At 43.8% G+C, this 19,163-nt stretch overlaps 1 long non-coding RNA gene across 2 annotated transcripts in view; it reads right to left on the bottom strand.

The window, feature by feature from the left end:
* The window catches only part of LOC142072793 (uncharacterized), a 171,048-nt gene that overhangs the window by 122,701 nt on the left and 29,184 nt on the right, over positions 1 to 19,163 (bottom strand). The window contains exon 4 of one of the 2 annotated variants that reach the window (XR_012669368.1): positions 945 to 2,742. The exons of the other annotated variant lie outside the window; for it this stretch is intronic. This is a non-coding gene — a long non-coding RNA (uncharacterized LOC142072793). Of the gene's footprint in view, positions 1 to 944; positions 2,743 to 19,163 lie in introns of those variants that run through there. 2 annotated transcript variants of the gene reach the window in all.

Raw genomic sequence — 19,163 nt, forward strand, 5'->3', positions numbered from 1 at the left:
TCTACCCACTACATATTAAAATATTACTGTCCAAACAATGATTTGTGAGACATTGTTTTTGGTGCTTTTGTCTAAGAGAAAGAGTTGGAACAGTAACTTCCAGAAGACTTGTGCCTACCAACAAATGTAGTTAATTTGTACAGCTCACTACCTACATGAAAAAGGGGAGATCGGAGACTGGTAAATCAATTCTATTTTACTGCTTACTCGGCAAAAGAGAAATAGAAGAGACATGGATGAAGTTTTTCCTTCTGTATTTTTCACTTGCTCTCATACAGTTTGATTTCCCATATATTTTGGTCAGTCTCAGATATTGCTTATGTTGCCTTATTTCCCTTCCCTATTCAGTCCCCAACTTCAATTCATTTTGCAGGTATTTTATCCTTTGATCCAATTTTCTCAATAGTTTCTCAAGTGCTTCATAAGACCTTCCTGGGATTCATCTTCCAAAGGGTACATTACATCTATGTTCTAGACTGCCATAATACTGTGGTGGTAGAAGTCTTTAGAGATCTCTAGCTATAGCAGTCCCATCTGTGTCTCTTACATACAACTGTTTCCCAAGCACACTCTTTTAATCTTACTGAATAGAAAAGTATCATCTCAAATCAGCAAATTAGAAATACCGGAAAGAAATGCTAGATGTATTCAGTGAACCAGATTTCAACAACATACAAAGGACCAAAGTCTACTGTTAATTACTCAAGTGCAAATCCAAGATAACTGCACTGGCTTTTGCAGAGTTATTCTGGATTTATCCTTGCATAACTAAGAACAAAATTTTTCTTAAAATCTCATGTTTTTCTGTTGAAAACAGAAAAAACATAGCTAAGAATATTTCCTTCAGGCTATCTTGATCATGTGTGGTGATAAAAAAAAAAAGTCACCAATACTGACTGTACTGTTAAATAACCACGAATACTACAACTACGAAATGTATCGCTAGTAATTAATGTGTAGTTGATATTTTTATTTTTCTGTTAAATATTATATTACTGTCAGTGTTTTCAGGATTTATCAGTGGCTCCTGAGTTATGGATTTGAGATGTCTTCAGCATGTGACTAAGATTTAAAGCAGTAAAAAGTATGTTAAAAATTACCTGCTGGATCTTAAAGTTAGTTACTGAATTGCCAATTATTATAACAGCTAACAAGAGGAATTTAAGGTCACCTACCTCTGTTACCATAGCAAATATGATTTAATCCTTTTTGTACTAGGATGCCTGGGACCAAGCTCTAATTTTAAAAGGAAGTGGTGGGAGCCAAATAAAACTCATACCACTCAATAGCATTTCAGATGGAAACCTAGGAACTCACACATTACCTTCTCCAACTATATTAAGAATGGGATGTGTGAAACATCAATGACAACAGCTATTTTACCTGTTCTTTCAGGCTAGAACTAGCTCTTTTCCTTCCTCTCAGGTAGATCCCTTCCAAATACTTTTCCCAAATACTGTTCCCCTGGTGAAGTCTCTTGATCACTGCAGCAGGCTCAAAGGCAATTTATACTGCTTAATTGAAAGACTAGTGCCCTGTATACTGCTTAACTGATAGCAGGTGGATAACTACCAAAATATGGATCTCATTAAGGGACCAACTTCAGGTAATGTTTGACTCCGTTCAGAATAAAAGCTCAGGATGAGGAGCTTAGACCAGACTGGACAGCAAAACTGATATAATATACCCAGGGAGTAAGGTACTTGTATGTTCTTTGGCTATACAAACAAACACAAATACTCAGGAAGCTGAGCAGAACTGTATTGAAATATGATAAAAATCCCTTGCAATAACTTTTTCCAGGGCATCTTTAACTTACCTATGCAAGACTTACTTTTCTACACACAGTTCTTCCAAAGCTTAATTTGCCGCAAGTGCTCTTCGGAGTAAGCTTCTCTGACTGTCCAGTAGTTTCACCAGTGAAAGCAAATTCCTGCAATCATGTTGATGGGACCTTTTTTTCTCTTTCTTACCAGGTCATCTCTTGCTGTTCCCCACTCACCCAGTCTTATTTCCTGAAGTGACACTGAGGGCCTGCCACCTGGAAGCCATAAAGAACAGCCTCCCCAATGGCCCAGGTTGGATTTATATCTCCCATTTCAGCTCTCTTTGAACAAAACACTCAATTTAACTTTGTTTTAAAACATGTTTCTAGAATACAAATATCACTATAGTCCTCAAACAACAATACTGAAAAAAGGACTCATACTTCCATGAACAGTTTGTGAACTTCCAATAGCCTGAAAGTTGCTTATCCAACCTGTTTGTTGAGTAATATGAACAATGAATACACACACTGATATCAGAATTGGTTCATAAAGAGAAAAAAAGGGCTAGGTTAATTGGATAGTTTATTTTCTATGCTCATAGGATGGTTTTAAGGTACCCTTGAACTATTATGGTAGCACAAAGGAACCTTGGCATAGGCCATTGGAAGCCAAGAAATTGTTCAGAGTACTTAGCATTATGTAGCATGTTGTATGTACAACTCCCATTGTCTTCAGTTGCAGTCACGACAGCTCAGCAATTTAGCATATCTGGCCCCAGGTGTATCACATAGGAGAAACATGCAAATAGTGGCCACCTGTGAAAAGACTGATTTAAGAGACTTGCCCAGCATCACACAGGAACTTGATGGATACATAGCTAGAATCCAGTTCTCCACAGTAGCATTCGACTTCCTTAACCATAAAACCATCCTCTCTTCCTTCAACCATCTGCTTCATTCACACCTTCCAGCTTCTGCAACAAATGAGGCAGGGGTCTTACAAACAGCAGCGTCAGTCACTACACAACCCTAATTCATCCCCAGAGCATCATCATCCTGTGCACTGAATGAGGCAGGGAGCCTGTGGGAAAAACAGTATGTGATCATAAAATTAAAGACTGCATTATAATACATAGGCATAAGGGAGCCAAAGTCAGCCTACATAGGCAGCCTTAATTCTGGCATTTTCTGACTTTTAAGTGCTTGACTTTGCAACCTTAATGACCTTTAACCACAGGATTTTAAATATAATTTTCAAGAAATTGAAATAACAGAAATTCCAGGTGGAGTCATACTGACTCCCATTTGAGTTTCCAGAAGAGCACTTTAAATCTACAGCACAGACCTCTACCACTTGAACTAACACACTAAATAAAGAAGCAGTAGTAGGGTGTTATCCTCTGTGTGGACGAGCTATTAGAGGCAGAATGAGACCCACTTTGTTAGTGGGTTTCACAGCTATTTGCTCACAGAAGTGGAATGTTGAGACTCAGGAAGGACTCATGCATTGAATTCCAGGCTCAGTAGCGGAGTGTCCTCTAGTGGTTACAAATCCTTCTGATCCCATCTCATGGCCCCTGCCCTGCTCCTATCCAAATCCCCTTCCCTAGCTCCTGTCCCCCTCCCTCCCTGCTGCTCCACCTACACTCTCGAGCTCCTGTAACCCTCTCTCCCTCTGCTTTTACCCTGTCCATTTTTTTACAACTCTGTCCCCCACTTACCTGTGTTACGAATTATACCCGATAGGTCACGCACAGGAACTGCTGCGAATTATACCCGATAGGTCACGCACAGTTCGAGTCTAGGCTGAGGCACACGAACAAAGTCCACAACTGCAGAGTTCCCAAAGATACTAAGTTTATTACTCTCGAGCGTGGTGCCCCCCTGCTAATCAGGAGGGGACCCCAAATGCAGGTTATACAGAGATTATGTACCTTTTAGCAAAGCATGTTGCCCTCGTGCATTGGAAACCTTAGCCAATAGACAAACCCTCCCATTATCTACCACCTATCCCTGCTAAGTGCATCCCCCGTGCTAAACCATTATTTCAACTAGACAACATGGTCCTAAAGCAATGCACCAGTAGCCTTTCTTATCAGGATGGAAGGCTCACATCAGGGCCAGGAGGCAGGGAGTTAGGAACAGACAAAGAACAGAAACCAGGAGTCGAGACAGGCTGGAAACAAAGGGGGGGCGGGGTTTACAGGAATGCAGTATCTAAGGAACACTCCTCCTGGTGCATGATGTGTTTGCTTTTAGACAATGGTGGGCCCCAAACCAAAATGGAGTCACATATGCACATATGCTAACTTTTCCTTAACACTTGCAAGCGGAACATTGAAAGCACAGGGAAGACAGCTTCCCTGTTTTCAGTTGTTGTGCCCAGCCCCACAGCTTCTGGGAGAAGCAATTGCATAGAAAGGCCTGCTCATTCCTGGCAATCCCAGGTTGCTAGCATGCTCACTGCAGATGAGATCTTAGAAGCTGTGTTATCAGTTCTGTCTATAATACAAAACTACAAGGTAACATCCACAACCACTTCCCTCCCAGCAGCTATGAAACACCAACTTGAATTCAGCCACTCCCTTTCTTCTTCTACCCTTAGCACAGACAGTGAGAGCCTCTCACATATCATTTTTATCCTATATATGTTCCAGAAACAAGACCATCTCAAATCTACCACTGTGCAAAACATATATTATTTTCTTAAATTGCAAAAGTGATTCCCTGCATAATTTCTTAAAACTTTTTCTGAGGAACAAATATAAAAAAATGTTAGTTACCATTTGCATTAATAATTTAACCTGTCAAATTTTTTTCAGATTTCATAAGGAAAATAATCCATTTCTATGCTACAACCTGGAGTGTATGTAAATCAATAATTTTTTTAACAAGTTAACGATGGAAATGTTGAAAGAGTTAAAAATTTCATCCTGATATAACATTACTTGGCCCATGGGGTTTATATCTTATTCCAACCCTCCTTTTTTTTTTTTTTTTGCCTAATATAAACCTCAAATTTACCAAAATGCCTCCTATTGGTTTGCCTAATCCTACATTGTAGTCTCCAGCCTTACAGGTGACTATGGAGCAGTATCCCCCGATGGAAGGAGGGGCTTCGGACTATCTCTGCTGATGGTGGATAGCACCAATTGTCCGAACTGCGGGTCAGCAGCAGAATGTTGTTCTAGGGCATAGTGTTTGGTAAATGTGTGTGCCGGGGCCCAGATAGCTGCCCTGCAAATGTCTAGAATGGGTACATTACTGAGAAATGCCACTGATGTGGATAGTGCTCTGGTGGAGTGCATATGAATCCCAGCTGGAGTTGGAATGTTGCTCTGATGATAGCACAGGTGGATACAGCCAGAAATCCACTTAAATAGTCTTTATTTGGAGATGACCTCACTCTTCATAGAATATCAGGGTTGGAAGGGACCTCAGGAGGTCATCTAGTCCAACCCCCTGCTCAAAGCAGGACCAATCCCCAACTAAATCATCCCAGCCAGGGCTTTGTCAAGCCTGACCTTAAAAATATCTAAGGAAGGCGATTCCACCACCGCCCTAGGTAGGCCCTAATATCCAGCCTAAACCTCCCCCAATGCAACTTGAGACAATTACTCCTTGTTCTGTCATCAGCTACCACTGAGAACAGTCTAGATCCACCCTCTTTGGAACCCCCTTTCAGGTAGTTGAAAGCAGCTATCAAATCCCCCCTCATTCTTCTCTTCCGCAGACTAAACAATCCCAGTTCCCTCAGCTTCTCCTCATAAGTCATGTGTTCCAGTCCCCTAATCATTTTTGTTGCCCTCCGCTGGACTCTTTCCAATTTTTCCACATCCTTCTTGTAGCGTGGGGCCCAAAACCGGACACAGTACTCCAGATGAGGCCTCACCAATGTCGAATAGAATGGAACGATCACATCCCTCGATCTGCTGGCAATGCCCCTACATATACATCCCAAAAGGCCATTGGCCTTCTTGGCAACAAGGGCACACTGTTGACTCATATCCAGCTTCTCGTCCACTGTTACCCCTAGGTCCTTCTCTGCAGAACTGCTGCCTAGCCATTCGTTCCCTAGTCTGTAGCGGGGCATGGGATTCTTCCGTCCTAAGTGCAGGACTCTGCACTTGTCCTTGTTGAACCTCATCAGATTTCTTTTGGCCCAATCCTCTAATTTGTCTAGGGCCCTCTGTATCCTCTCCCTACCCTCCAGCATATCTACCTCTCCTCCCAGTTTAGTGTCATCTGCAAACTTGCTGAGGGTGCAGTACACACCATCCTCCAGATCATTTATGAAGATATTGAACAAAACCGGCCCCAGGACTGACCCTTGGGGCACTCCACTTGATACCGGCTGCCAACTAGACATGGAGCCATTGATCACTACCCGTTGAGCCCGACAATCCAGCCAACTTTCTATCCACCTTATCGTCCATTCATCCAGCCCATACTTCTTTAACTTGCTGACAAGAATTCTGTGGGAGACCATGTCAAAAGCTTTGCTAAAGTCAAGGAACAACACGTCCACCGCTTTCCCTTCATCCACAGAGCCAGTTATCTCGTCATAGAAGGCAATTAGATTAGTCAGGCATGACTTGCCCTTGGTGAATCCATGCTGACTCTTCCTGATCACTTTCCTCTCCTCTAAGTGCTTCAGAATTGATTCCTTGAGAACCTGGCTCCATGATTTTTCCAGGGACTGAGGTGAGGCTGACTGGCCTGTAGTTCTCTGGATCCTCTTCTGTCCCTTTTCAAAAATGGGCACTACATTAGCCGTTTTCCAGTTATCTGGGAACCCCCCCCCCCCCCCCCCGATCGCCATGAGTTTTCAAAGATAATGGCCAATGGCTCTGCAATCACATTCGCCAACTCCTTTTGCACTCTTGGATGCAGCGCATCCGGCCCCACGGACTTGTGCTCGTCCAGCTTTTCTAAATAGTCCTGAACCACTTCTTTCTCCACAGAGGGCTGGTCACCTCCTCCCCATGCTGTGCTGCCCAGTGCAGTAGTCTGGGAGCTGACCTTGTTCGTGAAGACAGAGGCAAAAAAAGCAGTGAGTACATTAGCTTTTTCCACATCCTCTGTCACTAGGTTGCCTCCCTCATTCAGTAAGGGGCCCACACTTTCCTTGACTTTCTTCTTGTTGCTAACATACCTGAAGAAACCCTTCTTGTTACTCTTAACATCTCTTGCTAGCTGCAACTCCGTGTGTGATTTGGCCTTCCTGATTTCACTCCTGCATCCCCAAGCAATATTTTTATACGCTCGTGACTGATAGAAAGAGATGTGATGATTTTCTAAATGACTTTATTCTTTCTAGGTAGAAGGCCAGAGTTCTACAGACATTGAGAGTGTGAAGGGATGCCTCCCTGGCGTCGGCGTGGGGTTTTGGAATAAACACAGGTAAGTAAATCAGTTGGTTTAAATGAAATGTGGAGATGACTTTAGGTATAAATTTAGGGTGGGCTCTTAGGATCACTTTGTCTTTATGGAATATAGTATATGGCGGGTGTGCCATTAGGGCTCCTAGCTCCCCTACTCTTTTTGCTCAAGTGATCACGATAAAGGAAGGAGACCTTCATCAATACATGTAACAGTGAGCAAGTCGCAAGGGGTTCGAATGGTTTCCCCATGAGGTTAAGGTCCCATATAGGAGTAGGGTATTTCAGGAGGGTAGATGTTGGTCATGCCCTTTAAGAATCGTTTGGTTGTTGGATGGGCAAAGATTGTGGTTCCATCTACTTTATCACGTAGGGAGGTGACTGCTGCTCAGTGCATCTTTATAGAGCTATTGGAAAGGCCCACCTTTTTAAGGCCTACTATGTAGTCCAGGACTCTGGGTAGAGGGACAGAGTGGGGCAACATATGATGAGCCTCATATCAGGTGCAGAAGCGTACCCACTTATAAGCGTATGTTTTGCGTGTGCTCTGTTTGCAACTATTCAAGAGAATGTCTTTTACTTCCTCAGAGTAATCCTGGTCCAAGCTCATTAGCCATGGAATAACCAGGCCTTGAGGTGGAGAACTGCTAGGTCAGGGTGAATGATGCGACCAGCATCCTGTGTCAAGAGGTGAGCAAGCTGTGGAAGGGTTCAAGATGTGCTCACCGCCATCTGTGTTAGGCGTCTGTTCTTGTCCTGTCTGATTTTGTGTAACACACAGCTCAGTAGAGAAACTGGGGGGGGGACACGGAAGCGGTGCTTCCCATTTTATGAGGAGGGCATCGCCCAATGAATGATGTCCAAGCCCCACTCAGAAGCAATATTGAGGGCATTTCATATTGTGGGCTGTTGCAAATGAACCTACAGTTGAGAACCCCCACCAGGTTATGAGGGTCATATGGTCATGAGGGTAGGGGAGTCCATTTCCCAAGAGAAACTGAAGATTTCCTGGACAGACGTCAGGATATGCTTCTACGGGCACAATGTTGCAGGCCGCGCAACGGGGACAGGAGGACGATGAAGAAATTTGGCAGTGTGAGACCTCCAGAAGAAGAAAGGGGAGCGTCCATGTACCAGCAGCGCAGATACAGGTAAGCAACCGTTTTCATGTTCTCTCCACAGGTACTAATGCGGATAGTGGACTAGATGATACATCTGAGGGAAGGGAACAGAAGGAGACTCCGCCGATTGGAAGGCATGAGATCCACTGTCCTAGGGATGGGGGTTCCACGACCACAGCTCCGCAGAGCAGGAGGCGGGTTGTGGTGGTCAGGGACTCTGTCATCTATCTGCCGCCCCGACCGGGAAAACCAAGAAGTCTGCTGCTTGCCAGGAGCTAGGATTCACGATGTGACGGAGAGACTGCCGAGACTCATCAAGCCCTCGGATCATTACCCCTTCCTGCTTCTCCACGTGGGCACCAATGATACAGCCAAGAATGACCCTGAGCGGATCACTGCGGACTACGTGGCTCTGGGAAGAAGGATAAAAGGAGTTTGAGGCGCAAGTGGTGTTTTCGTCCATCCTCCCCATAGAAGGAAAAGGCCTGGGTAGACACCGTCGAATCGTGGAAGTCAACAAATGGCTACGCAGGTGGTGTCGGAGAGAAGGCTTTGGATTCTTTGACCATGGGATGGTGTTCCAAGAAGGAGGAGTGCTAGGCAGAGACGGGTTCCACCTAACGAAGAGAGGGAAGAGCATCTTCGCAAGCAGGCTGGCTAACCTAGTGAGGAGGGCTTTAAACTAGATTCACCGGGGGAAGGAGACCAAAGCCCTGAGGTAAGTGGGATACCGGGAGGAAGCACGAGCAGGAGAACGCGAAAGCGGAGGGCTCCTGCCTCATACTAAGAAAGAAGGACAAACAGCAAGTTATCTCAAGTGCCTATACACAAATTCAAGAAGGGAAACACGCAGGGAGAATTGGAAGTCCTGGCACTGTCAAGGAATTATGATGTGATTGGAATAACAGAGACTTGGTGGGATAACTCACATGACTGGAGTACTGTCATGGATGGATATAAACTGTTCAGGAAGGACAGGCAGGGCAGAAAAGGTGGGGAAGCTGCACTGTATGTAAGAGAGCAGTATGACTGCTCAGAGCTCCGGTATGAAACTGCAGAAAAACCTGAGTGTCTCTGGACTAAGTTTAGAAGTGTGAGCAATAAGGGTGATGTCGTGGTGGGAGTCTGCTGTAGACCACCGGATCAGGGGGATGAGGTGGACGAGGCTTTCTTCCGGCAACTAATGGAAGTTACTAGATCGCAGACCCTGGTTCTCATGGGAGACTTCAATCACCCTGATATCTGCTGCGAAAGCAATACAGCGGTACACAGACAATCCAGGAAGTTTTTGGAAAGGGTAGGGGGCAATTTCCTGGTGCAAGTGATGGAGGAACCAACTAGGGGCAGAGCTCTCCTTGACCTGCTGCTCACAAACTGGGAAAAATTAGTAGGGAAAGCAAAAGTGGATGGGAACCTGGGAGGCAGTGACCATGAGATGGTCGAGTTCAGGATCCTGACACAGAGAAGAAAGGAGAGCAGCAGAATACAGACCCTGGACTTCAGAAAAGCAGACTTTGACAACCTCAGGGATCTGATGGGCAGGATCCCCTGGGAGAATAACATAAGGGGGAAAGGAGTCCAGGAGAGCTGGCTATATTTTAAAAGAATCCTTATTGAGGTTACAGGGACAAACCATCTCAAATGTGTAGAAAGAATAGTAAATATGGCAGGCAACCAGCTTGGCTTAACAGTGAAATTCTTGCTGATCTTAAACACAAAAAAAAGCTTACAAGAAGTGGAAGATTGGACAAATGACCAGGGAAGAGTATAAAAATATTGCTCGGGCATGCAGGAGTGAAATCAGGAAGGCCAAATCACACACGGAGTTGCAGCTAGCAAGAGATGTTAAGAGTAACAAGAAGGGTTTCTTCAGGTATGTTAGCAACAAGAAGAAAGTCAAGGAAAGTGTAGGCCCCTTACTGAATGAGGGAGGCAACCTAGTGACAGAGGATGTGGAAAAAGCTAATGTACTCAATGCTTTTTTTGCCTCTGTTTTCACGAACAAGGTCAGCTCCCAGACTGCTGCACTGGACAGCACAGCACGGGGAGGAGGTGACCAGCCCTCTGTGGAGAAAGAAGTGGTTCCGGACTATTTAGAAAAGCTGGACGAGCACAAGTCCATGGGACCGGATGCGTTGCATCGGAGAGTGCGAAAGGAGTTGGCGGATGTGATTGCAGAGCCATTGGCCATTATCTTTGAAAACTCATGGCGATCGGGGGGGTTCCCAGACAACTGGAAAAAGGCTAATGTAGTGCCCATTTTTGAAAAGGGAAGAAGGAGGATCCAGGGAACAACAGGCCAGTCAACCTCACCTCAGTTCCTGGAAAAATCATGGAGCAGGTCCTCAAGGAATCAATTCTGAAGCACTTAGAGGAGAGGAAAGTGATCAGGAAGAGTCAGCATGGATTCACCAAGGGCAAGTCATGCCTGACTAATCTAATTGCCTTCTATGACGAGATAACTGGCTCTGTGGATGAAGGGAAAGCGGTGGACGTGTTGTTCCTTGACTTTAGCAAAGCTTTTGACATGGTCTCCCACAGAATTCTTGTCAGCAAGTTAAAGAAGTATGGGCTGGATGAATGGACGATAAGGTGGATAGAAAGTTGGCTGGATTGTCGGGCTCAACGGGTAGTGATCAATGGCTCCATGTCTAGTTGGCAGCCGGTATCAAGTGGAGTGCCCCAAGGGTCAGTCCTGGGGCCGGTTTTGTTCAATATCTTCATAAATGATCTGGAGGATGGTGTGTACTGCACCCTCAGCAAGTTTGCAGATGACACTAAACTGGGAGGAGAGGTAGATATGCTGGAGGGTAGGGAGAGGATACAGAGGGCCCTAGACAAATTAGAGGATTGGGCCAAAAGAAATCTGATGAGGTTCAACAAGGACAAGTGCAGAGTCCTGCACTTAGGACGGAAGAATCCCATGCCCCGCTACAGACTAGGGACTGAATGGTTAGGCAGCAGTTCTGCAGAAAAGGACCTGGGGTTACAGTGGACAAAAAGCTGGATATGAGTCAACAGTGTGCCCTTGTTGCCAAGAAGGCAATGGCATTTTGGAATGTATAAGTAGGGGCATTGCCAGCAGATCAAGGGATATGATCTTTCCCCTCTATTCGACATTGGTGAGGCCTCATCTGGAGTACTGTGTCCGGTTTTGGGCCCCACGCTACAAGAAGGATGTGGAAAAATTGGAAAGCGTCCAGCAGAGGGAGCAACAAAAATTATTAGGGGTTTGGAACACATGACTTATGAGGAGAGGCTCAGGGAACTGGGGATGTTTAGTCTGCGGAAGAGAAGAATGAGGGGGGATTTGATAGCTGCTTTCATCTACCTGAAAGGGGTTCCAAAGAGGGTGGATCTAGACTGTTCTCAGTGGTAGCTGATGACAGAACAAGGAGTAATGGTCTCAAGTTGCAGTAGGGGAGGTTTAGGTTGGATATTAGGAAAAACTTTTTCACTAGGAGGGTGGTGAAAAACTGGAATGCGTTACCTAGGGAGGTGGTGGAATCGCCTTCCTTAGATATTTTTAAGGAAGATATTCTATGATTTGTTCAATAAAAGATCTCATTTTACGAAACAGGTTGTAAGTGTAGTTAGCTAACAGAGCAGAGTAGTTTGCTATGTGAAATTGCAGTGAGGATGAGGAATAGGCTTTGCATCCAAAGAGGTGGAGCCTTTTCCAGTCTTTGTCATGAGGGGTGGTTTTGACTGGTGCTGCTTTCCCCTTCAGTTTACAGCCTCCACAACCAGTGAATTAGGAGCTGGACGTGTGAGTAAGAACTCGGCTCCTTTTGCTGGCACATAGGATTTCCTGTCCGAGCGTTTGCAGGACGGTGGGATAGTGGCAGGTGTCTGCCATATTGTCTTTGCAGGGTCCATGATGGCTGAATTAATGGGCAGGGCTATCTTCGCTGACGGGGATGCCTGCAGGATGTCAGTAAATTTGTGCTGGGTCTCTGGCAGCTCTGCTGAAGAGATATCAAGGGATTCTACCAGTCTTTTAAATAAGTCTTGGAAGGATTTAAAGTTGTCACCCGTAGTGGGAGGCAGTGGCATAATTGTTTCATCCTAGGATGAGGACGAAATATGAGTGGGCGGCAGTGTATCACCTAAAGGGGCCTCTTCGGGCTCCTCTCCCTCTTCCTCCTGGTCTTCTGATGGCGGTGGTCCCCTCGGTGATGGGGACTGAGTAGTCCTAGGTGCTGGAGGGTTGGGCGGTATACGAGTTGAAGCCCTATAAATTGCCGATAGGTCCCATTATGGCCAAGCGGATGGAATACCAATGGGCAGGGGCATCCATGGTAGTGTCTGCCAGTTGTGCCCTTGCATGGGTGGTTGCTGGTGTGAGGGTCCAGGTTTCGGGGAGGAATGGCGAGGGGTGAAAAGACTTAAGTCATCCTCTTCCTCATCATCGCTAGAGAGTGGTGGTGCAGATCTAGCAGGAGTGCCTATTCGGCTTGGTCCTGGCCTGATTGGGGTGTCGTCGGTACCGAACAAAGGGGTTGCCAGTGTGGAGGAGATTGCCAGCTCCGCCTGACTGGTAAAGAGCTGCAGTACTGGGAAACTCGGTGCCATGGATTGCAGCATGGTATGCTCTGACAGTGCCGAGGTCTTGCTAGGCTGTGTATATGCGGCAGATGGCACCATTACACTAGTCGGTGCCAAGGCGTTCTTAGGACTGTCAGTGCTGAGCTAGGGAGCTTAGCTTTTGCCCATGCACCTGAATGAGAGCCTGGCCGCGTCGGTGCCTTGGCTCCTCGGGACATCTCGGTACCAGATGTTCCTGGTGCCTCTCAGTCCGAGGTTCTCGATGCTATCGGTACCAGGGCAGATTTTTCGCCAGGAGACCGCTTCTTTTTTTTGGGGGGGTGGGGGGAATCTCTTTGTGGCGATGACTGCGACTGATGTTTGGTCGCCTTCTTAGGTGCAGGGTCCTTTGACACAGTTTATGCGGAATCCTTGTCTGAGGCTGTCGCCAGAGACTGTTGACCAGGAGGAGTCCTGGACTCTGGGTCAGAGGCTGGCCGGAGGGATTTTTCCATCATTAGGAATTGTAGTTGGAGGTCCCTGGCTGTCAATGTCCTGGTAGATATTTTTTTTGCAGTGTGGACACTTCTGAGATACGTGGGTTTCCCCAAGACAGTGGATGCACAGAGCGTGACCATCCGTTACAGGAATTGATATCCTGAAGGTTAAGCACGGTTTAAATCTGGGGGAACTAGGCATGGCTGAGAAGGTTTGGAGTTCAGTCACCATTGGCGGAGCGCTGCTGTGCAGGGTGAGCGGGGGGAGAGGGACGGGGGATGAAGAAAATAAGGGTTTTGTTGGGTTTTGGGGGTTTTTTTTAAACAGGTAAATAAGGCTGGGAAGTGGGGAAGATGAGAAAGAGAACAAATAAAAGTGAAGATTAAGCAATATACGAGTTGGATGGAGCGCTGCTGTCATTCCGACCTGAGCCAAAGGCAGTAGAGAAGGAACTGAGGGACTGTTGGCAGCGCATGCTAAGTAGCCGCTTGGAGTGGCACTGCTACTACAAATCTCCCACTACAAGCACAGGGCGCCAAGACACCTAAATTGAATTTCCATAGGGATGCTCCTTGAAGAAGAACCAAGAATTCAGTGATTAGAGAATTCTCCTGAGAGATACGACTTGAACAAGGGGTCTCTTTTCTCCCTTTCTGGCAGAGGGGTTGGAATTGAATCTTGGTTTCCCACATCCCAGATGAGTGCTCTAAAACTGGGCTAAAAGTTATAATGGGGGCATCTCTTCCTCCCGATTTTGAATGGGACCCAGGCCAGTAGGCAGCCTTGGAGCAATCCTCAAACCAGGTGTTCACTTTCCTGATCTACAAGTTGTGCTCAGAGCACATCTAGCTCCACATAAAATGGCAGGGGAGGCACAACCTACCTTATCTCCTTTAACCCAGTTCTTAAGCATTTACATTGGATGTGCAAGAACCTGGTTCAATTCCTCCTTCTGCCTGATGTGGAGAAGAGATGTGAAAAGGGGTTTCTCACCTCTCAGATGGGTGCTGTAACTACTGGACTGTGGGATTTTCTGATGTGGGTCTCTCTTGTTCAAGCCATTCCACTTTGTATTAAATAATTAAATATTAATTGGAGCAGAAAAAGAGTGAGAATGACTCCATAGCCTAGTTATTAGGACACCATCATAGGACCTAATCACATCAGCCACACCATAAGAGACTCATTCACCTGTACATCTACCAATATGATATATGCCATCATGTGCTGACAAGTACTGTCATGTGCTGCCATGTACATTGGCCAAACTGGACAATCTCTACACAAAAGAATAAATGGACACAAATCAGACGTCAAGAATTATAACATTCAAAAACCAGTCGGAGAACACTTCAAACTCCCTGGTCACTCAATTTCAGACCTAAAAGTCACAATTCTCCGACAAAAAAAAAATCTTCAAAAACAGACTCCAACGAGAAACTGCAGAACTGGAATTAATTTGCAAACTGGACACTATTAAATTAGGCTTGAATAAAGACTGGGAGTGGATGGGTCATTACACAAAGTAAAAACTATTTCCCCATGCTAATTTTTCCCTTTACTGTTACTCATGCCTTCTTGTCAACTGTTTGAAACGGGCCATTCTGATTATCACTACAAAAGTTTTTTTTTCTCCTGTTGATAATAGCCCACCTTAATTGATTGGTTTGGTCTCGTTACTTTTGGTATGGCAACACCCATTTTTTCATGTTCTCTGTGTATATATATCTTCCTACTGTATTTTCCACTGCATGCATCCAATGAAGTGGGTTTTAGCTCATGAAAGCTTACGGACAGATAAATTTATTAGTCTCTAAGGTGCCACAAATACTCCTAATTTTTTATTAATACAGCACTAATTTGAGAATTTAAATGCACAAAATCAAGGACTAATGGAACTCTCACTTATATTTTAAAATCTACACTAACAATCAGTCATCCAGAATATATCATCATTGTATGTGACTGTGACTGAGTTGATGTTGCCACGGAAACACTACACTTGTCTACATTGGCTAAGGACCTGGATCTATAGTTTTTGAATCTTGACTTTTGTAAAGTTAAATCCTCAGCCTCAGTGTTTTATTAACATCATTAACAGAGTTTAATACACACTGGAATTGGATTACAATTAAATCTCCTATATATAACCAATTAGAAAGAAATCTCCAAATTGTCAAAGAATGAATAAACTTAACAAATGGCACAGTTTAACGCTGACAGAAAAAACAAATCATGACCAAACTGTGCAATGCAACTTACTGACAGAAACACAGAGATGTAAAACCATAATGGAGAATGATGTCAAAGGATGCTATAAGATTTTTTTTTTTTTTTATAGATTCAGGAGGAGTTATTTTCTTGTGCAAACAGCCATAAAATTACAGCCCACCCCCTGTTTCTCATTGATTTCCAATTGCCACAGTTTGCCAGATGCTGTTTGGTCTAAGTGCTGCCTTGACCTCCACTAGTGACGCTGGCCCCCTTTTGCTTTGTTGCACGGTATTTTCCCAGCAGGGAAGTCCCACCCCACTAATATTTGCTGTTGCAACTTTTGCTGGAGGCTTATAGGTTACCCATATGTTGTAGTATAAGGGCCAGCCTGACTGGAATTAACTCAGAAGTGGCGTCCAGCGTTGTGGCTGGAGCTGTCCCAGAAGAGATTATAAATGGCCCCAAACTAATTAAATATTTTGTCTCCTGCTGGTAAACAAAAAGGACTGAGGGCAAAAACATAAAAATGCCTGATTTAACTAAGATCTGTAAGTAGCTTCACAAAGGCAACCCTGAAGTCAGCGATGCATGCTTTAAAAGCCTCTAATGGGTCAAAGCAGTTACATAAATGAGACATTTAGTTTATTTTTCTTAGGTATAGGTACTCAAATCAGTGTCCAGAGTATTTCATACTAAGATTGGTGGGGGTGGGAATCAAGCTTACTTAATTTTCATTTTTACAAATGAAAACAGCCAAAAGACAAAATACGATTCTTCCATAAAGAAATACAAACTGAGGAAAATTACTGTATTTTCAGCAATGTCTGGAGGATTTGTGGCTAAATTGTCAAAGTGGTGTTTCATAAGGCTGAAATTAAAGGAGCCTTTTTTAAAAAGTCATAATTTTAAAAATCTTTGTTTTCACTCAAATGCCTCCCTGAATGTGGCAAAAACAAAACAGCTCATGTTACCTAGATTATGGCTTAAGGGTCTTTGACATTCAGCATTAAGATGTATTTTATTCAATTTTCTCAATAAAAAAACAACAATGTGATAGAGTTTTAAAGGCTGGGATCCATTATAGGACTTAGGCACTGCAACACTGAGAGTGACAGCACTTAACTTTGAGGTGCCTAGAAAATAACAGGAACAACACTGAGATCCACAACTCCAAGTTAGGCGCCTACAATGAATGGGAAGAGACAGGCGCCTAAGAATGCCATCTCCAAAAGTGAGCATAGTAGGTTGTTCCTTACCTAAGCCAGTCAATGAGAGATGCCAAGAGGGCTGCATGTCTGTATTTAACATTAAATTAATTTAGACAGACCATGTTATGTTTCTAAATATTAAGCTATCACTTAATCTTAAGAATATTCTATTTAGAGGTATGTTTTAGGATGTTATGTGAAAAATTACTGATGAGAGTTCTACAGCTAATTAGTTGTTTCAAGCTCTAATTTTGCAAAGACTTAGATGTGTGTAGTCCACTGAACTTAATATGACTATTCTTGTGCACAAATTTAAGCATGTGTAAGTTTTTTCAGGACTGGGACCTCAATTTTGCAATTCTCACAGTGTTAATGAAGATAGTGCTTTGTTAATAACAGCAGTGCATTAGCCTTTTCAGGGAGTGAATGAGTTACATTATTCTACCAACTGTACGCCCATTTTGAAGTACTCTGTCTTGTGGACTTTATTTCAAAAACCAGAGAGTAAGTACATTTTGGTCTTTTGTCTTATTTGCTGCAATTTGCAAAGACGGTTAGGAATTGGGTGAAAAGATAAAAAGATATGTAGAAACAAGACGGCTGGCTAAAGAGAAAAAAACATATACAACACTTCCCTTTTATGTTACTCCATCACCACATTTTGACATTGTAATTAGAGTAACTGCTATGCAAATTAAGTCATCCACACTGTTTAACTTATAGCTTATGCAGTTGGTTGTGAGAACTGCTGCAGTTTTAACTAAAGATCTCCAAAATTAAAAGGGAACATTAAAAACGTTTCTATGGCTATATAGCTATAAATTTCTATAGCTATAATGCTTTTTTGCTGGGACCCCCTTTGAAAATATTTCATGCTGTGACGACCCCCACACATGTACCATGCTACCCTTACTTCTGTGCTGCTGCTGGCAGTACTGCCTTCAGAGCTGGGTGCCCGAACAGCAGCTGCTGCTCTTGCAAATCCCCTACAATACTCTTGCAACCCTCTTTTGGGTCGGAACCCTCAGTTTGAGAAATGCTGCTATAGTGGTTTGTATTTTTCCCTAGACACTTTCATGCACAGCTGCTCATTGTCCTATTGGACAGCAGAATGCCACAGCTTTTTACTCAGGACATGCAGGTGAATGAAAGACAGTTGAATGGATTTTAAGCAGAAGCCTGCAACTTAACACTGCATGGGGCAGTATATGCCCACTCCATTTCACATACCAGGCACTTAACTAGTTCCAATGGGGGGTTTCAGGACTACCCAGAACCAATAATTCAAGCTGATCCCTGAGCTTACTCTCCAGGACTTAGCTCACTTATGAGTCTTGTAACCCTCCCCCTCGCAGGTAGAAAGTACCAATGGGGGACCTTGTTCTGTGAAGAGTTCAGGCCTCCCCTTGTCTTTACCAACACGAAGTCCACCTACAAAATCCCAGATCTCATTTACTTCTGGGAACTGGCCCTTTTAGCCTTTATCCCCAATGAACACCAACTGAAAGTTGTGACAAACTACATAGACTCTATTTTCTTTTAATATTAGACTTCTGAATCCTAGTCTTCTATACCCCTTCTGAGCCTCCAGAATGCTTCAGGGAAGACGAAAAAACCACCAGCTTCAGCCAATTTGGCCCAACTGGAAAAATTCCTTTCCAGTTCCAAAAAGAGACAATTAGTCAGACCCCCATCATCCTAGTTAGTCAGTCATTTTTCTACGTTTTATTACTTTAGACATATCAGGAATGTCACATTGTGCTTTCTCTCTTAATAGTGGAGGTCTCTTGGAGAATCCAGAGATATGATTTGGGAATTTTCTGAGTCCCTAATTAAAGGAGTTATTAAAATTTAAGACAAAAAGCTTTTCTTACTACTATATATTCAGGCACTTGGGTTAAATAGATTTTAAACAAACAAAAAATTTTAAAACATTCCAAAAAACTTTTCTTTCTCAGTTAATCAAGTTTCTCTTGGTATCTGTCATAAACCAATCTCTTTTCTTCAATTGTCCATACACAAGATCTGAATTTCTAATGTAAAAAATACAGCAGGCCTTACTTATACACCATACAGAAGCAAAAGCAACAAAGAACATACTAAATTATTTTCTTTATAGGTCACCTTAAAGGATGAAGACATAAGTGTTTGAATTTGGTAACAATAACTACTTTTTTATGATTAAGATCAACTGAAAACTGTGACTCACATAGTTATGTATAGGTTAGGTTTCAGTCCTAGCTCCAGGGATCAGTGACAATGTTAGAGACAAACATCAGGCAAACCCCCAAGGCTCAGGAGGTGTGCTCTGCACCATCAAATAGCCACGAATCCAGGCTTTGTAATAGAGCCTGCCTAATCCACCTTACAAAACCATAACAAAACCCAATGGCTGGAAGTAGAATCTAGAAAACTTAAAGCTGGAAATAAAGCACAAATTTTTGAA

The sequence above is a fragment of the Caretta caretta genome, chromosome 7 (genome assembly GCF_965140235.1).
Source record: "Caretta caretta isolate rCarCar2 chromosome 7, rCarCar1.hap1, whole genome shotgun sequence".
In the NCBI taxonomy this organism is placed as follows: domain Eukaryota; kingdom Metazoa; phylum Chordata; order Testudines; family Cheloniidae; genus Caretta; species Caretta caretta.